At 43.5% G+C, this 20,670-nt stretch overlaps 1 protein-coding gene across 1 annotated transcript in view; it reads right to left on the bottom strand.

Annotated features, from left to right (window-relative positions):
• Positions 1-20,670, bottom strand: part of LRP6 (LDL receptor related protein 6) — a 1,045,411-nt gene that overhangs the window by 732,801 nt on the left and 291,940 nt on the right. The gene's annotated exons all lie outside the window — the stretch shown is intronic.

Raw genomic sequence — 20,670 nt, 5'->3', positions numbered from 1 at the left:
GAATAAAAAGTGATGGATGAAATGCTTCTATTACTCTTATTTATTGGTAATTGGTTTTGACTGCATTCCAGACCATCATTTTCTGTTCACTGTGTACCACAGGCACCGAGCAAATTCAAATCAATCCTGCAACACCCACCCATCCAAAACAAGGAAAGTCCAGGCGGAAAACATTGACAAAGTTCCCTCTGTACAGCAACACAAGAAAAGCTATGCTTTTGCCTGTTTGCATGGCTTTAGTGAGGTTTGATTTGAGTCTTCTGTACAGCAAGCTATGGGAGCCATGAACATAAGAGCTCTTCAGCAGTTTACTCACGGAAAAGAGTGGAAGTAAAGCATACTTCTTACTGGTAATGTAATCTTCCACTTCACTGCTCAAAATAGCAGGACAACAAAGATGAATGCTTTCCTTCTTAAAGCAGAGAATAATACGTTCACATTGTTTGTTCTTGCTGGATATTGCTATGCTATTACCACAATTGAAAAATAGAATACTTCTATTAGGAAAAATAATTACCCTAAGTTCAAAACTGAGAAAACAGGCAGAGAACGTGCAGGTGACCTAAGCATGCAAAGCAACCTTACTTCAAGGAGGGCTCGGGGATTTGGGCATGAGGAAGCTTCTTGCCAAATAAGGTTCACTAAGGAAGAAAAGTGACTAAAATAAACAACTTATGTTACTTCAAAGTCTATGCTCTGGAGCAATCCTGTGGAACACTGTCGAATGAAAATTACAGCATTTTATGTTTATGATCATTCAAAGGAGTGTCTAATGTCTCCAAAACAGATAATAAACCAAATGGGGACAATGATTCGATAATATAATCAATTATTAAGCAACTCTTTGTACAAATATGGGTGGGGTTTGATATCGTTATCCAATATTCTGCTCAAAATAACTGCTCCGTTATCCCTGCAAAGTACTAAAAGCAGATTCCCTCTTATTTACTCTACATGACATCTGAAAAATGGGTCTAGGAATGTTTAAAGCTTTTTCCCTTTCTTGGTCTGCAAACACTCATTCCCTCTGACCCTACCAAGATGACTTATTTTCGCATCATTTTTCAGTTCCATCAAGGAGACACTACAGACCAAGAGATGTACTATCAACTTCTTCACTGTATACACCAGAACCTTATAATTTATAGGCTGCAAAATGAGGCATTAACTGGATTACTCTGCTGAAGAAAAAAATAAAATCACAAATTAATTACAAGAACGGAGGCTACATTATGCATTATTCTTTTAATGCAGTCCAAGCAGCCGCATACATCACAATATTAAAAGGTTCCAGAATAGAACATTAGCAACACATAAAAGGCATGAGCCATCAACAATCTGACTCTTTTAAATGCGGCTCCAAGCAGATAAGTTCAACTCTCTTCTTACCAATAATTCTCTATTTTTAAGTATCCTTGTGTGTGGCTCAACCCCACCCCCGTTTTACTACTACCTCCATACTGATCTCCAATTTACGGAGATCTCCTTGCACCCTTTTTCCCTGTCCCACCCTTACGTGAGCACTCCTCCTCCACCCCGCCTCTCTAGCAGTGTACAAATTAATCTGTTTTGCTCGTTTAACACTTACTCGTTTAATATACTTTTAGCAATGATTATGATCAGAAATTCTGCCGATTTTAGGGTTTTTACAATGTTTGCTTACTTTAATTCTCAGCTCACTTGCTTTGTTATTTATTTTCACCGTCTCCAGCCCTAGCGCAATGGTTCTTTCCCCTACCGAAGAAGGGGGAAGACCGCGAGCAAGTGAGTTTGTTACTCGACGCGATCGTGATCAGCTGCTGCTTCTTCAACTACCGCAAGTGCATTTTTTCTAACTGTATTATAAAGGGGGAGGGGGGATTTATCAAACATGTTCCTTTACTATAAGGATTTACAAAAAGGGGGTGGTGATGAACAGAGTGTCTGAGTTAAACAGACCACTCTTACCCAGTCCAAAGATCAGGGCTTGATCCATCACCGTTATTTATCTCACTGCCCCATCCCAGCTCAGAACCTGGCTATATGCAAATCAGTCTGTCCCTGGCCCAGTGCATCATGGGAACAGGGCAGACTAAACTACCAAGCCAATTCTTCACCAGAAAGGAGACAAGCTACCGGGGACCGGTTTCTGGCATTTCAGCCTTCTTCGGCCCGGCTTGCTTGAATCCTGATGGAGCAGTGAGAAAGGGACTCATGTCTGAGTATACCCTGCCACACCTATAGTGGCCAAAAACGATTTACAAAAAGGGGGTGGTGATGAACAGAGTGTCTGAGTTAAACAGACCACTCTTACCCACCCCTTGTTGTAAATATTTTTGTCCACCCTAAGCGTGGAAGGGTATTCTCAGATGTGAGACCCTTGCTCATTGCACCATCAGGATTCAAGCAAACCGGGCCGAAGACGGCTGTAATGCCAGAAACCGGTCCCCGGGAGCTTGTTTCCTTCCCAGTGTAAGAATTGGCTTTTGTAGTTTGGTTTGCCCTGTTCCCATCATGCACTGGGACAGGAACAGACTAATTTGCATACAGCCAGGTTCTGAAACTGGGATGGTGCAGTGAGCTAAAAAACGGTGTTGGATCTAGCCCTGATCTATTGACTGGGTGAGAGCTTTCTGCTTAATTCAGAGACTCTGTCCCTCACCACCCCTTGTTGTAAATACCTTTACTATAAGGACATTCTTCAACCTGTACATTTGAAGGGAATTTCCACCCCTCTTAGAAAGGAAACCTACCTTATTTGGGCATTTCATAATCTGCTCAGGCATTTCCTAAAGTTCTCTGGCACTTCTTGGCACTCGCTAAAATAATTCTGGCATTTTAACCACTTGGGCATTTTCTATCAAGCCTTGACTATTTTCAAAGGTGTAAAACCCTATTCAAACTCTACCAAGCTTTGAGTTCCCCATTTGCTAATCTATTTAACACCTTTATCAGCGCCATGTCGGACTCCGATTCAGTTGACGCTTCCACTCCTACTCCGCACATTGACAATGAAACGCTCAAAAAAATCCTTCATAAAGAAATGAGGTCCTGCATGATGGAGACCTCAAATCACATCATGTCCTCTAAAAGGTCACTCCCTGAAGAGTACGAAGTCACAGAGATTTTCAATTCACACTACTCTGATGACCTCTCAGAATTAAGGGGTAAAAGACTAAAGAAAAGCAATATATTGATAAGAGTAATATGGGAGGTCCTAGCACCTCCACTACTAATGGAGGTCCCTGCACCTCAAACTCCATGGGAATATCATAACGCTCTTTTCAATATGGGATATAACCAATTTAATGATATCGAGTCAGACATGCCTGCTGAGTATGTCCTCGGCCTTGAAGAGGATGATCAAGAATTGAACCTCGAAGAGGAACTCCCATCCTCCTCTAAGGACATTATCCTTAACCTCTTGGGAGAAGAAATGTTTTCCCCATTAAAACTCAAACATCTTAAACATCCTAGAAGCTCAGAGTGGTCCCCTTAAGACCACGTTGCAAAATTCATAAAGTGGGTAAGAAAGCTCTTAGAGAAGGACACCCGTAATATTCTAAGAGCTGAATGCTCTAAACCCTCCATTGAAGACAAGACTTGCTATAACCCCCCAACCTGGACCCTGAACTGATTAAATTCCTTTCTAAACTTGGTCGTGATCCAAGAAAAGGGATAGAAAGATCCCTTAAAGGGTGCCAAGACAGTCTTCTCGACATACTGGGTCCACTAGCCAGAATTCTAGACTCCGCTGAAGATTGCCACATCAATGGCACTCCCTTCAATACCGATCTAATAAGGGGATGGAGCAAGAGGGCAATAATAGTACTGGGAAATGCCAACGCAAGCATGAACGCAGAAAGACGTCGAATCGTTCTGACCAAAATAAACCCAAAATTAAGTGATATGGCGGATAGAGAACCCTCTCAAAGCCCCAAAGGGTTACTCTTTGGTGAAGATCTCATTAAATCTTTGGGGAAACACATCTCCCCATTCACCGCCTTGGGTAAGGCACAACAAAACATGCACAGGGTGTTTAACTCCAACCTTTTTGGATGGGCTGGAAGACGGGGCCTCTCTTTCGGCCACTTTAATCAAAGGCCCTACTCTAGACCCCGAAGTTAGGGAAGATGGTACCAGCAGTACAACATACCTCAATTCTACTCCCGTAGAGGACAACGCAGCAGAGGATTTAGAACTCCTAACTCAAAAATTCCTACAAGTGAGTACTCTCCCTTACTCCTCTTTACCTCTAAAAGTGGGTGGCAGACTCAAACATGTTTCTCACAATCACTCTTGACCCTTGGGTCTTAAACACCGTAAAGGGATTTGATAGATTTTACTCATACACCCACTCAAACTACTTTCCCGAGAGACGTTCCTCTCTCTTTAGATCAACAAAAAATTATAGAGGAAGAGATCTCCTCTATGCTTCAGAAAGGAGCGAGAATAGAGGTCCCCTTAGAAGCGTTAAGATTTATAAGCACATTCTTTCTTGTGGAAAAAAAGGACAAGGGTTGGAGACCTGTTAAACTTAAAAGAACTTAACAAATATTTGGTCTACAGACACTTCAAGATGGAGGGTATCCATTTCCTCAGGGATCTATTAAAAAAAGGGAGACTGGTTAGTCAAGCTGGTCCTAAAGGATTCTTATTTCACCATTCCTATGGCCGAAACCCACCAACCCTTCCTTTTAGTTTGTGTGGAAAAAACATCTGTACCAATTTCAGGCACTCCCCTTCAGACTCTTCTGGCCCTTGGACTTTCCCAAGGTCATGAGACCTGTCGCCTCGTTCCTAAGAGCAAGCGGCATTAGTCTTATTATATACTTGGACGACATTCTTATAATATTGCAAGACCTTTCTCAAATAGTCAAAGATCAAGACTGTGATGGATCTTTTAGAAAGGTTAGGATTCATCATAAACAAAGAAAAACCTATTTGACCCCGCCAAAACTGTGGAGTTCCTAGGTTTCACTGTAGACACATTAAGATGTCTCCTCTTACTCCCTTCCAAAAAAATTACAAAAAACAAGAAGGAAATTAAACATGTAATGAAACAACAAGAATGATCTCTGAGGGAGCTGGCCAGATTACTGGGTATCCTCTCCTCCAGCCAAGCCATCTTTCCCAGTCCCCTAAACTATCAGGCCCTCCAAAGGGTAAAAGCAAGAGCCCTAAGATCCGGCCTCTGGTACAGAGATTGGATCTGCCTGGATCAAGAAGCCCAATCGGAACTAGCCTGGTAGTTCGAAAACCTAGACGCGTAGAACGGAAAAGCAGCTTTGAGTCAATACCAGAGTCTGTTTTAGAATCAGATGCGAGCCTTCATGGCTGGGGAGCTTGCCTCCTCAATCAGTACCCTGGTGGTATCTGGTCGCAAAAGGAATCCTCTCACCATATAAATTATTTGGAATTAACAGCTGGTCTTTAAGCATTGATGAGTTTCAAACAATCTCTCCAGGGGAGGTCAGTCATTCTAAAGATGGACAACATGTCTGCTGTAGCGTATCCTCTGGGAGGCACCAAATCTGCGGACCTCTCGAATCTAGCAAAGAAACTATGGATGTTCTGTATGAAACACAAGATCGCTCTCAAAGCGGAATACCTCCCGGGTAAATCGAACATCTCTGCAGACTGGAACTCAAGATTCCTGTTAGATCAGAGTGATTGGAAACTCAATGTTTCTGGGTTCAATACCCTGAACAAGATCTGGGGTCCCCGAGAGATAGACTTATTTGTGAGCAGACTAACTTTTCAATTGGAGAATTAATTCAGCTGGATGCCCGATCCGGGTGCTCTGGCAGTGAACGCCTTCCTACAATCTTGGAAAGGAGCCAAAGCTTAAGCCTTCCCGACCTTTACCATGATTCAGAGAGTTCTTCAGAAAGTGAGACAGGATCAATGATTCCTTGTCCTGATAACTCCCTTTTGGCCATCTCGGGCATGGTTCCCCACCACTCTAGAACTAGCTTGCAACCTTGCATTCTTAATTCCTACCCTAGAGAATCTTCTTACACATGTAGATGGAAGAACTCACCCCCTAATTTAGAGCTGGAGTTTAACTCTTCTTTCTGGAGAGTGTCAGGAGATCCTATGAAATCTCAGGACTTTCGGCAACAGCTGCAACTCTCCTCGGAGAGTCTTGGGCCCCAGGCACTCACTACAGATATAACATATGGAGAACCTGGGTACGTTGGTGGCTGGAAAGGAACTTGGATTCCTTGGAGGCGCCTATTGTTGATATAGCTAACTTCCTGGTTGAACTATTTGAAAGAGGTCTTAGCTATAGAACTATCAATTGCTATAGATCGCTATCTCTGCAGGCCATGTCCTTGTCAACTGTAAAACGATGGGTAAAAATGTAATTGTTTGCAGAGTTATGAAAAGCATTCGTTTAAGACCTCCTAAACCTAAATATGAAACTCTCTAGGATATCAAGCTAATCTTTAATCTCTTCAATAACTGTCCTGTTAATTCTCTCCTAAATAGAAAAAACCTTTCCATTAAGCTGGCTAATTTCATGCAGAAGGGTCTCTGATGTCAAAGCATTGGAAATTATGAATAGATCTTATAACATGTTCGGTGTCAAATTTGAGATTTATAGAACTAAGACTACGTCTGACTCAATCTTTCATCCACGTTTTGACTTATGTCCAAAACTTTGTGTTGTAGACTGCATGAGACAGTACGATTGCAGAATGTTTACTCTTCGTCCCCAGGGTGTGAACCAATTATTTCCTTTGTTACCACACAAAGGTATATGCTCGACCTCTATTGCTATATGGGTTAAGACTGCGATGAGTTTAGCAGGTATTGACCTAAAGAAATTTCAAGCTCATTCCCTTAGAGGTGTTATGGCCAGTAAATCTCTCTGGTCTGGAGTTAAGTTGGATGACATTCTCAAAGCGGCTGACTGGTTAAATGCCAGCACATTTGCACATCACTATTGCAAGCCTTTCGAACATATGTCTGATGTAGTCTTACAAAGCTACCAACATGCATAATGTAGCCTCCGCTCTTGAAATGAAATAGCGATTCTCCTATTAACATGACCAGAGAATCTGGATTTCATTTAAGACACGGGGGTCGACATTATCCCTCCCGTCCCACCCCTTGGTGGTCTTACAATTAATTATTGTTCTTTTTTACAGTTGATTCACGTTCTTTTCATTAATACTTGTATCATCTCTTACTTATTACATTAGCTAGTTAAGTTTTACACATTTCTTGCGTTCAGGAGGTATTCACTTCTCTCTCTTTTCAGGTAACCCCCCGAACTGCGAGTCGTCTGGCCTTTGGACTTGCCTTCGTTCTTCCTTCTCCTTCATCTAGTTTATCTGAAGATTGTTTTGAAGTTTCAAGTTTCCTGAACTTACTCTCCTCCACATTTAAAAGAGGCCGATTGTTGATGGCCTTGCCTTTTATGTGTTAATTTTCTATTCTGGAACCTTTCAATATTGTGATGTATGCGGCTGCTTGGACTGCATTAAAAAAATAATGCATAATGTCAGCATCCGGGTTATTAATGAAATCCAGATTATCTAGTCATGTTAATAGGAGAATCGAGATTTCACAGCATCATATTAACAATTACCTTGGAATTAAAAGTGAACCTCTAACTCTTCTCAGACGGGCTGTACAATAATTACATTAATGAAAAATTTTTACTACTCATCCTCATTAGGTTCTAGTTCTGATATACAGAGAAAGATTCAAACAAGCAATTTAATTATCAAGCAATACAATAAAATCAACTGTCAGAAGAACTACTTAAATTTCCATTTCATGTCGATAAAATCATGAGGGGAAATTGTTCACCGGGTAGCAGATGATCCAAACTAGGATTAAAAACTTGGGTGTTCGGATCCAGAGTGGAATGTAAGAAACTGAATTGAGCTCCAGGAAATCTAAGTCTGAGAATTTGCCTCTCTATGGGTTTATGGCCTCCAACTTCCGACAAAGCATTATGGGGGCTTAAATTCTCCAGCCAACTTCGTTGAGTAGTACAGGTAAGGGCAGAAATATCAGAGGTCTCGGAGGTATGTTCTTGTGAAATACTGTAAATCTTATTTTCCTTGCTCCATTTTTAGGTCTCGCCTGTCGATGCGCATGCGCATCGAGCAAGGCGAGAGTATTGGGACTTATCCGCTCTTTATCCACACTGCAAGGAATCGTGGCGATTCCTTGCAGTGCCCGTGACTTTTAAGCTCAATGCGCATGCGCATTGAGCTTAAAAGCGCGTGCACGTCCGTCTTTGTTTACCCGCTCCGCCCCCTCCCCTTCCCGCCGTGTCGCATTTCTCCTCCCCCCTCCCCTCTCTTCTCTTCCCTCCGTCTTGTCTTGTGAGTCTCTGTAACTGTACCCCGCCTTTCACCCATCCTGTAGTCATGTAAAACAACTCCTCGGGTTACAGCTCCTGTTTCCGAGATCTTTCTGTAACTCGTGCCACTTTCTTTTATTTAATGTCCGTGCCTTTCTTCCCATGCATAGGGTTGGCATAAGCGCTGCACATTTTAGGAAGCAGTATAACAAAGCATAATGTTTAGGGTTAAACACCATTCAAGCAAGCAGTGTGACGTAGCATCGTGTTCCCTGTTTCCCTCGCTCCAATTCCCTATAGTATTCCCTCTCCCTCATGCCCTGTCATTCCCTCTTCAGTTGTGTCGCAGCGATTTAAACATGTCTTAAACGCAATAAGCACTATGCAAGCCAATACATTACATAAAGTGACATCTTCCCCGCGCCGCTTCTGTGTACCTTTTCCCTTCAGATGCAGCGCTTTGACCCTATCTACATGCGGCATAAGCACTATCTATGCAAACTGCTGACATATTACATCGGGTTCTCCTGTTCCCTCTCTCCAATTTCTTCTCTCATTCCACTTGTTTCTCCTCACCCCTACTGCTTCCTTAAAGTACTACGGTGCACTAAAAATGTAGGGCAACTTTCGTGCCGTATAAGCAGCCAACGTGACATAACTCCTTTCTTCCCTCTCTCCGGCTCCCTCCTGTGTCTACTCCTTCTCTTGCTTGCCCCCGCTCTGCGCATGCGCCAACTGTTAGCAAGCGTTTTTATTAACAAAAGGAAAACATAGTCTAGTCTGGGAAACACAGAGGCGGGTAACAAGGGGATCCTCTAGCAGCCATGAGTGCATGAAGCTCCCCACACACTCCAGACCCAGATGTGTATGATTGCGACAGAGATGACGCGAAGAGGCTAAACATTAAGACGTCACACGGGTGCTGGATCTGAAGATACGGGAAGGGAGCATACCAACGAGATTCATGCTGAAATAGAAATGTAAACTTTCAGCGCCGATCAAACCATTCAAAAATGTCTCCCTTGCAATGCCTGGTGCGAGAGTGAGTCTTTGTATGTCAGAGACTGACAGAGACGTGGTAACATTGGCGAACCCAGGGGCTTTAAGTGGGTCGGGTTCTGCCGGTGCTCAACAGCTGCATGTCTAAAAACCAGGTGCCAGACTACTGCAAGCTTCCATCCACACGCAGGCTCTCCTGCACACCAACGTCATTCTTTTCGTGTGACCCGCCACAGACCGACCTTTCTACAGGGCTGAGGAGGGGGTGGGGCAGCAGGGCGTCCTTTGCAAAAGGTTTTAAACTGTACAGTTTAATCGATAAACTTTCCATTTGGTGCATCAAGCAGGCATGCATTCCTGAATCAACACTGCATGACCCAGTTTGTGGTAATTGTACAGTTTTTCAATCCCTGGTTTAATTTCGTTCCTGTTTTTTTTTCATTTCTTCAAGTTGTCTCCTTAATTTAAGTGTAAGGCTTGCAAATTATTATAAACATAGATAAGAACGGAAAGACACACTCCTTTCACGTGCCCCTGGCTGTAAAAGGAAGTGACACATAGGTTGAAAGCCTACAGAGCGTGTTGTGCACATGAAAGTGACAATGCGGAAACAAAGCAGCTGGCTGCTCTGGAGTCTGCAGAGATCTTATCGACTCTATAACCGTCTCCACCACAAATGGGCCCCAAACACTGTCGATCGCACAAACTGGCCGTATGTTAAAGTGATGCTGACACTCTAATGGATGTTTTCCACTTTGAATTCTCCCAGCTCTGCCCAGAAGAGAAACCTTTTCCTTTCAAACTGATTTGCCCAGTGCAGTTCTATTCACTTTAATCCTAAATGTGAATTCCTGCTTGCATACAATAATATTGTATTTGTGCACACAAACGAAATGGATGTGTTCCTAAAAAGCAGGGAATACATACATGAAATAAATGCACATTTGAATCGTTCATTAAGGATAAAAGCATATTTGGAAATTAATTTGCCAGAGTGCCTGTGTCAACCAGGGAGGCCTTGAGGACAAATAGCTGGGCTTTCAGAAACTTGATCCCAAACACGACTTGCTCATAATATGAATGTCTCTTTTTATGAGTGCCTAAGTTCATTGTGTTTTGTGGCTCACCCTCAAACCCTCACCCTCACTCACCCTCAACCCCTCACCCTCACTCACCCTCAACCCCTCACCCTCACCCCCTCACCCTCAACCCCTCACCCTCAACCCCTCACCCTCAACCCCTCACCCTCACTCACCCTCAACCCCTCACCCTAACTCACACTCACCCTCACCCCCTCACTCACCCTCACTCACCCTCAACCCCTCACCCTAACTCACACTCACCCTCACTCACCCTCACCCACCCTCACCCACCCTCACTCACCCTCACTCACCCTCACTCACCCTCACTCACCCTCACTCACCCTCACTCACCCTCACTCACCCTCACTCACCCTCACACAGTGCAATAGGTTCAGGAGCATTTGAGTTAGAGCTTTTAGAATTGTTTATGGCTTTTTTTATTTGTAATTCTTTAGCATTGGCTACAGGAAACAAAAATGCTAAAGATTTACAAAAAAAACCCATAAACAATTCTAAAAGCACTAACTCTAATGCTGCGAGACCTATTGCATTTCCAATGCTTGTTAAAATCTTTTGACACTTCCTCTTTATCCTCAGTTTGACATCATTTTTTAAGACTGGTGATTGATTATTGGATTTAGGTTGCTCGCACTTTTTTAAATTAAAAATCGTCAGCACATGCTATAGGTATGCTCTTCTGATTACACTGTGATTTGGAAACCGGGAATAGGTTCTCAATAACCAAAAAAATTACTGTCACTGAAACGCAAGACTTTCTTCCACCCAGAGTCAGGAGTCTTCGTCCAAGGGCACCTTATCTGAATGCCACAGTAACTGTTAGGCCATGTATTTCCTGAACACAAGTGCAATGATCGTCGCAAGAGAGCATTTATGTTGCTTACATTTTTCTCAAAACTGCCTAATCAAAAAATGTGGCTGTTCACTTGTGCATTTAACTATCTTTTTCACCTTCCTTTTACATGCTATAACTTAGAATCCACTTGGAAGCACAGAAATAAAATGTTGCGTTGATCTCACAATCACAGGTTATAGATGGCACGCATAAAGATCTTAAAGATGCATACAACAACCAAGCTACAGATCCAAGCTTATTTAGTCAGAAGAATGGGCACAACAATCTTCTAAACTCGGGCCTCATGCCCTAGTACTAATAATGTAATAAAAAGGTTTATTAAAGATGATCATATTCTTTCACAAAAGTCATGAAATAGCAACCACAGCAATAAACCTAAAAAACCAACATGAATTTTCAGTTATCTAGCAGTTGTGTCTGCGCGCTCCACACAACGTTCGCACAGTCCACACAGCAACGGGTAACTGGGTATCACTTAATTCACACACTGGACTACATGCCGATGTGGCTCTACCGTCCTCCTCTGATTAAGTGGTTCTCCACCGCAGCAGCAAGATAAATAACTAGGGCTTCTATTGGGCATTTTTTCCAGCTATTGCAGCTATGGATTTCCTTCTCAGATTGGTCGGAGATACCATTGGAGGAAGTAACGAGATGACGGGGAGCAAGGAAAGTGGAGGTTGCGGGGACGAGGTGGAGCAGCGCAACGCGAGAAGCGGCCTGGGAAATTTGTAGGAAGAAAGAAAGCAAAAGATTGTGAGCTAGAAGTCGGCAAGAGCATTAGTCCCTGGCTTCACCTGCATTGTGCGGAGTCAGCCAACGTTAAGTTGTTGTGGCTTGCATCAGAGGAGGTGCACCCATTTCTCCCCCGCTTGGAGATTGAGTTGCTCGAACTGTACAAGAGACAGAGGGAGAGTTAGTGCAGTGTGGAGCTTCTGGCACAGAGAGAATGAACGAGAAACAAAGAGGGGGAGTCCCTATTCTCCATAAATCTGGAAATGATTGTGATAATATCACCCTCAATGAGCAATCAAGCCAGTCAATATCTGAACCACAATATTATCAAACACATACATTTCAGTAAGATACTCAAAAACACAATGAACAATGATAGTTATTGTTATTAAAAAATTGTACAATTTATTCAATATAAAACTAATACATTCTATAACAGTTTTTAGTGCCTTAAAACACAGCGTTAAAAATCACATGAAGAGAGGTTAAACTTTTTTTTTCCAAATATATGGAGAATAGGGACTCCCCCTCTGTTTCTCTAACACTACTCCTTGTCCCTGATTGGATCTTTAAGGAGACCTCCCTTATTTCCTTGTCTTGAAACAGAGAGAATGAACGCCATAGTGTTGGAGACAGTACTGGCAGCATATTTGTGCTTGGCTTTGCACCAACAGTTTATGAAATATATGAAGCTCGCTAGCCTGCCATTTGTTTTATCCCGCTGGTTTTGAATTGAGGAGTTAATGAAATGAGGGAAGTCAATTACAGTATAACTCAGCCTGCCAGCAGTGGCCAAGAAAGTTTTACCTCCCTCCCCAGCCTTTTGTGACTCTCAGCCCTCTAAGCTCAATATTTTGCTGTGGTCATTTGAATCTGCATACTCAGAGGGGGTCCTTTGAACCATTTTTAATCATTACAAGTGCTGCAAGCATAATTGCAATCTTTTTGAAAGTAAGAGGGAAAACAGTGTAAAGTAAGACACTATTATAGACATAGATATAAAAACACTATCTGAGAAACTAGAAGATAACAAACCATTTAAAGCGTTAGATTCTCAATTAGCAGAAAATAACTACAACCAATGGCTCTCAGACACTTTTAATCAGGTAGCGCCTTTAAAGAAAATGCGTCCAAATCGCGCAACACCATCAGCCCCTTGGTTCTCTGAACCTTTAAGATTGGAGAGACAGAAATGCCGCAATCTAGAAAGATGTTGGCGAGTTAATTATGATAATAACGATAAAGAAAGGTACAAACAAGCACTATCAGGCTACAGGAAGCTGTTAAGACTGGAAAAGAGTAAATACTTTTGTGAACAGATAGAGAAGACTCAGAACTCCAGTAAGCAATTATACCAGGTAGTGGCAACATTAACAAATATACCAACAGCTAATACTACAGATACCACCCAAGATTTCTGCAATCAAATGGCTGATTTTTTCAGGACCAAGGTCACAGAAATCTTTGATAAATTTAACAACAACATGACAGGGGAATCATCAGAAAGCCTCAAGAACACACAACTCACATCCTCCTCTTTGAATGAATTCCTCCCCCCACCACTGTCAGAAATAAAAGATCTCATTAAATCTACAATGTCGGGTTCCCCCCTGGATCCCTGCCCACCGACCATCATAAAATCAACAACTGATGTGGTAGCTCCAATCTTGGAAAACATCTGCAGTACCATCTGCGAATCAGGAAACTATCCTCAAAGATGGAAAACAGCTATAATAAAGCCACTTCTAAAGAAACCCACTCTTAACACCTTGGAATTAAAAAGTTATCGCCCTATAGCAGCGCTCCCATTTCCTTCTAAAATACTTGAAAAAGTTATAAATAAACAGCTGGCCAACTACATTGACTATAATAACCTGCTAGACAACACTCAGTTTGGGTTTAGGAGAGGCCATGGAACGGAGACGGCGCTCATAAAGGCTTCTGAGGAGATCAGACAGATCATGGACCAGGGTGGCACGGCAGTCCTGATCCTGCTGGATCTCTCAGCGGCCTTTGACACGGTCGATCATAACATCCTGATTGACCGTGTCACTGCTATGGGCATACAGGGTAAAGCTGCGGAGCTCCTGGCTTCTTTCCTGTCTAACAGAGAACAGTCGGTAAAGATGGGGAGCTTCTACTCACCAACGTTTGTGCTGCCCTGCGGAGTCCCCCAGGGATCCTCGCTAAGTCCGACACTCTTTAACATCTATGTGTCAGACTTGGCGAGGGTCATTAAAACCCATGGAATAGGAGTGACTTCGTATGCCGACGACACTCAGTTGGTGCTAGCGGTGCATAAAAATGGGAGTGAGGTGGCAGCCAACTTTCAGTCCGCTATGAGAGCCATTAGTCACTGGATGGACAGTAATTGTCTAAAATTAAACACCGATAAGACCGAGGTAATGGTGTTTGGAGACCTAAAACCATCTTGGTCCCCGATCTGGTGGCCACCAGAAATGGGTAACCCACCCACCCCAGTTTCAAAGGTTAGAAACCTGGGAGTGTTGTTTGACAACAAACTAAGTTTCACCAGTCATGCTAATGCGGTAGTCTCCTCATCCTTTTTCACGTTACGAAAAGTGAAAAAGTTGTTACCTTTCCTTCCCCTGTCTGCGGGAAAAACCCTTATGTCCTCCTTGGTGTTATCCAAGGTGGATTATTGTAATGGGCTTCTGTTGAATGCCCAGGAGCAGGTTTTTAAAAAACTACAAATGGTGCAGAACGCTGCTGCACGAATTCTGACCAAAACTCCCAAGTCCGCATCGATCTCTCCTATTGTCCACCAACTTCACTGGCTCCCAGTAAAAAAGAGAACCAAATTTAAGGCTTTATGTATCATCTATAGAGCATTGAACAGCCTAGGACCTGACTATTTTAGGGAATCACTGTTGGTATATGTCCCTAATAGAGCTTTAAGATCTGCCTCATCCGCATCTCTATGCATTCAACGGGTGAGAACGGTTACATGGGGAGACAGACGCTTCCTGGTAGCCGCCTCGAAGCTCTGGAATACCTTGCCCCACCACATAAAAAGCAGTCCCTCACTTATGATTTTCAGAAAGCAAGTGAAGACATGGCTATTCATCCAATAATGCACAGGAGGTGCCTCTCTGTCTGCCCAGCGCCGAGACACCATTCATGGTATTTGTTGCGCTTTATAAGTTTAAAAAAAAATATATATATATATATATATTAAAAAAAAAAAAATCAGACAGGGGTACTTGTAAATGGACTGCATTAAAAGAATAATGCATAATGTCAGCATCCGTGTCTTTAGTGAAATCCAGATTATCTAGTCATGTTAATAGGAGAATCGAGATTTCACCTTAGTGCTGCACCCTTAGCTCTGCAGGGGTAGCTGGGCCCTTGTGTCTTGGCCAGACCTTTGTTTTTGGCTCAAAGTCTTGCAGGGGTTTCCCATCGAAGAAGTGCGGATTGTCGATTCAGAAGTGAAGCTCCACATCAGCCCAGGGGGTGTTGCCAGACTGGCTGCCTGGTGAGGTCTGCTTTTATATCCAGAAGTACATCCATTGATTTTATTTAACTCATAACCTCTGTTTCATTGGCTGAAAGGAAAGAAATTACTGTGTGTGGGAGCATATTTAAAAAAGAAAACTTTATCTATGTGTAGTTTTTACTCCTCCCCATTTAATGAAAATGGTCAAAAAATTGAGATCAGGGGAAGTTAATCTCAGCCAGAATGTGTCAAAAAACAAGATCTAATCCCTTACGGAATAAATCGAACCATATAGGGTTGCTGAAGGGGTTATCCACTATTCCAGCTTATTTCCTCAAATTAGCGGAGGACGGCAATATGTCTAGTATAGTGGAAAGTACTAAAGTATTGAAAATGTATTGTTTTGCAGAATGGCCCCTTCACACCCCAATGTCCTAGGGTGGCATCTGCCTGTAAAGGGTCCCTCTGAGTCCCCTACGATGGGTTACACGTTACAAGACATTACTTTTGTAAACTTGGCCATAAGTCGCATCAGTATAAATAACGATACCTTGACCTCCCTTACTCAGCCCTCATTAAAAAAGAAAATCCTCTGTTTCTAATGTCAAGGTCGCCAGAGCTTAATCTGAAGGCTCCCTTTTCACATACCTGGAATTATGTTCAATACTCCGAATCACTTCACTGCTTGAAATGAATTATATATTTCATAAAACAGCTGTCAATTCGGTTTATATTCTTGATCTACTGACCGTAATACTTAAAGAATTAACAATATAAGCAGAGGTAATGTTAGAGGAAATAAAGGCGAAGAATGTTAAAGAGTTCACAGTAACTGCATGAGGAAAGGCGAAAGGCAATTTTTCCAAAACTCATTGAAAGCAACAAGCAATCTTGGGGGTACCAAGTATAAAACAAAAGTTGATCAAGTATACTTGGCAATTTGTACATAGAAAGCTGTAGGCCGCATTCTTATACAACTGCATTGCTTGCATATCAAATAGGAGGCTATACGATTGAGAGGGAGGCAACCCTACTAACTTATTAACCCCACTCTGGAGAGATCAAAACACGGTTCTGAAAGAAACTCTGCTCCACCCAGGGGGGCCACGGCACAAGCAGCAGGCAATTACAATAGTATACAATGTTAAAGCATTACCAACAATTTCAAAGTAAAGAACACAACACGAGAATTCAAAAACAAATTTTGTAAAATATAGTAAAAGAACAAAAAGTTTCAGAGTGCACCAAAAGAGGTTAAGGGAAACCAGATTTGAATTCTTATATTTTTTTAAGTGCAAAAAAGATAGAAAAGTCAAGCACTAAGGGAAAACAGTTTGCGGTGGACCAGAGAAAAAGATACAATTTCATGTCGCCCACAATAGAGCAGTCCCGGTCAAAGGTTCTACCTTCAGGCTAAGTTTCCAACTGTTGGGAAAGCTTCTCGCCAGTCCCACAGTTACTTTCTCAGGGTTGGCTTCTAAACAGGGTTCTCTACAGCCATACCTCCTGCAATGTCTAGTCCTCTTTAATCAACTGGGTCCTCTTGGAGTCAGGATATCTGTTTTGAGTTTCCTCGAATCAGGTAAACAAGAGGCCAACCACTTGACCATTGGTGAGAAAGCCGGTCCCTGTGTGCCTGCATTATTCAAGAGTTCACAAGTCACTGTGTCGTTGTGCAAGTCGTCTTCTCTATCAAGAGTCTGAGGTCAAGATTCTTCTTCCAGCCAGGAGTTCTACTTTAGATGGAGTCTTCTCAGGTACAGGAATATTCTGAGGTGGTGGTTGAGGTGCCATATTTATCTTGTGCAATAGCCAGTGACTGGAGAAAATATACCACCCAATCCTAACTATTTTCCAATAGAGTCTTCACCTCCTTTTGCAGCACTTTTTTGCCTTAAAGTAGGAATACCCAGGTTCCCCTATTTCAAAATTGCAGGATCAAACTGTTTTTCTTCAGCTTTTTAGCTACTACAACTGGTTTGCACTTGTTAATATAGAAACCAATGAATTCATCAATAAAAATGACATCTTCTTATTAATTGAATCGCCTATTCTGAACGCCACAACAACCTCGACTCGCAAATATGTAGTCAAGCAGGCTCTGAGACCTAGGGCCGGGATTACTGGTTGATAGGTCACAGTGGGGGGTGAGTAGCTGGCAGGCAGGCACTCAGGCAGGTAGCTATTGATCAATCCCACACATAGGGGCTGCGGCATTACAATGCTCATGGGATATTGCCCCAATAAATCAAAAATGGCCGAAGGGGGTATGAGCCCTCCAAAAAACACCATAGAAAGTCAGATACCACATGAGTTAGGAACACATAGCCAATCAAGACCAAGCACACACAGCGATCACGCGCTCTCAATGCCGAACATTCCGGAAAAGTTATGCATTGTCCATGAGAGGTTGAAACCCACCTGTCGTAACCATTGGACTATAAATGTAGGACTCTGAAGGCAGCAACCAACAATTCTCACCATATATGGCATTCCGGAAACTTATATAACCTGTTGTGTTTTGTATAAAAGAAGGACATATACAGATTGTAAATCTGGAGAGCGTCCTCAGACCTCGTGTCCGTAACTGTTCTCCAAGCCGTAATGGTTAATTGTTTCTGTTTTGACAAATGCCTCTGGTCTGTTTTTCAAAGGATTCCAAATTCAAGCAACAGCTTCATACTGTGATTGGTGCCGGATTCTCTACAAGGGTCCTAGGAATGAACGAGAGAATACCTTCCGGACATCTCCAAGTCAAAATAGGTAGTGTAAAATGTTCCTGGTGTTCTGAGAGGCATTCCTGTCCACTCCCAAATAGCTACTCTCTGTTAAGTAGTCAGCAGTTAACACCCAATGGCCTTTCCTGGCCTCAGAAGTAGGTCACTGTTCTCGGAGCCAGGGTTGATAATTCCACCAGCCAAGGAGGTATTCCAGGTGTGGCAGTGTGAGGAGTAGCATAACTGGGTTTAAGCCAGTTTTGGCTCAGGCAGCCTAAAGAACAAGTTACTTACCTTCGGTAACGCTTTTTCTGGTAGATACACTATCTGCCTGTGGATTCCTCACCTTGTGAATATCCCCCTTGAGCCAGCAAGGTTAGGAAAATTCTTCGTAGCACGCCGGCGTGGACGACGTCATAGGAGCACGGCACTGCGCGCGACTCCGTCTGACGTCACCGACTCCTCATAAGGCCCACGTCGACGTGATGACGTCAGTTCCGCCCTTTTTTCCGTGCCTTCGAGGCACCCGGACGGACCAACAAATAAACAAATATATATGCAATGTACACAGTACACACAATTCAAAAACTGCACAAAAAGTGCATGGCAAAAGTATTAAATACTAGACATATAAATACATAAACCCAGGTATAGCAGAGTGGATAACGGGGAGGCGGGTGTTCATGTGAGGAATCCACAGGCAGATACTGTATCTACCAGAAAAAGCGTTACCGAAGGTAAGCAACTTGTTCATCTGATAGATACATCTGCCTTGTGGATTCCTCACCTTGTGAATAGAGTCCCACAGCAGTCCCCACTCCCGGAGGAGGGTGTCCACTCCGCTATACCAGGAAATCTTGGAGGACAGAGCGCGCAAAGTGGCCGTCCCTCCTCACCTCAGCATCCAAAGCAGTGGTGCTTCGCAAAGGTGTGGAGGGAGGCCCAAGTCGCGGCTCTGCAAATGTCCTCAACAGGAACACCTCTAGACAAAGCAGATGTTGCAGACTTTGCTCTAGTTGAATGAGCTCTAATACCCTCAGGAGGGTCCTTACCCGCCAGAGAGTAGCAAATCTTGATGCACAGGATAATCCACCTGGAAAGTGTGCGCTTGTGCACCGCTCTGCCCTTCTTGCAGCCAGCAAAACCCATGAAGAGCTGATCGTCAACACGATAGTCTTTAGCCCTATCAAGATAGAAACTAACTGCTCTCTTTGGATCCAAGCGATTAAGCCTCTCCTCCTCCTTGGAAGGGTGTGGGGGAGGATAAAAGGTAGGAAGGGTAATGGACTGTCCTAGATGGAAGGGAGTTACCACCTTAGGCAGAAAAGCAGCCCTGGTCCTGAGAACCATTCTTTCAGCATGAATGGCCAGGAACGGGGGCTTGGAACTAAGAGCCTGAAGCTCACTTACCCTCCTTGCCGAGGTAATTGCAACCAAGAAGACCGTTTTAAAAGAAAGAAGCCTCATGGGACACTTGTGCAAGGGTTCAAACGGTGAACCCATCAAATAAGTCAACACAAGATTCAAGTCCCAATGAGGAACAACAAATGGAGAAGTCGGGAACTTATTAGTGAGACCCTTCAAAAACCTTAAAACCACTGGAGACTTAAAAAGAGAGGGCTGATCCGGCAAACAGAGAAATGCCGACAAGGCTGAAAGATACACCTTGACCGTGGCAACAGCAAAACCTTGCCGTGCCAGAGAAAGAGCAAACTGCAAAATGTCAGACAAATGAGCCTTCAAAGGGTCAACATCCCTCTCCCTACACCAAGAGACAAACTTAGACCACCTATACGAATAGATGGACTTGGTGGAATCACGGCTGGCAGAAAGAATGACATCCACCACATCGTGAGGGAGAGAAAAGGAATTCAAGTTGCCCCGTTCAATCTCCAGGCATGAAGGTGTAATGTCTGGAGGTGGGGGTGTAGAACTTGCCCCTCCATCTGAGAGAGGAGGTCTGCCCTGAGAGGAAGACGGAGCGGCGGGTGAGAGGAGAGGTGGAGAAGGTCCGAATACCACACCCTTCTTGGCCAATCCGGGGCGACCAATATGACTTGGGCCCAGTCTTGGCGAATCTTCCTCAGAACACGAGGAATCAAGGGTATGGGGGGAAACGCGTAAAGGAGCTGATCTCCCAAACTCAACTGAAACGCGTCCCCCAAAGCTCCTTGCAAAGGATATTGGAGACTGCAGAATGACAGGCAGTGAGCATTCTCGCAAGTGGCAAACAGGTCCACCCGAGCAGTCCCCCACATCTGAAAGATGTCGCGAACAACCTCCGGGTGAAGCCTCCACTCGTGGTCGGCAGAGAACTGCCGACTGAGAAGGTCTGCACGCACGTTCAGTACTCCGGCCAGATGATTTGCAATCAGACAAATCTGATGGTCCTGAACCCAGGACCAGAGACGCAGAGCCTCTCTGCAGAGACACCGCGACCCTACTCCACCCTGCTTGTTGATGTACCACATCGCGGTCGTGTTGTCCGTAAGGACCTG

Source organism: Lissotriton vulgaris, chromosome 1_2 (assembly GCF_964263255.1).
Source record: "Lissotriton vulgaris chromosome 1_2, aLisVul1.2, whole genome shotgun sequence".
In the NCBI taxonomy this organism is placed as follows: domain Eukaryota; kingdom Metazoa; phylum Chordata; class Amphibia; order Caudata; family Salamandridae; genus Lissotriton; species Lissotriton vulgaris.
The sequence above is the reverse complement of the archived record's forward strand: the minus strand, read 5'-3'. Positions and strand labels throughout refer to the sequence as shown.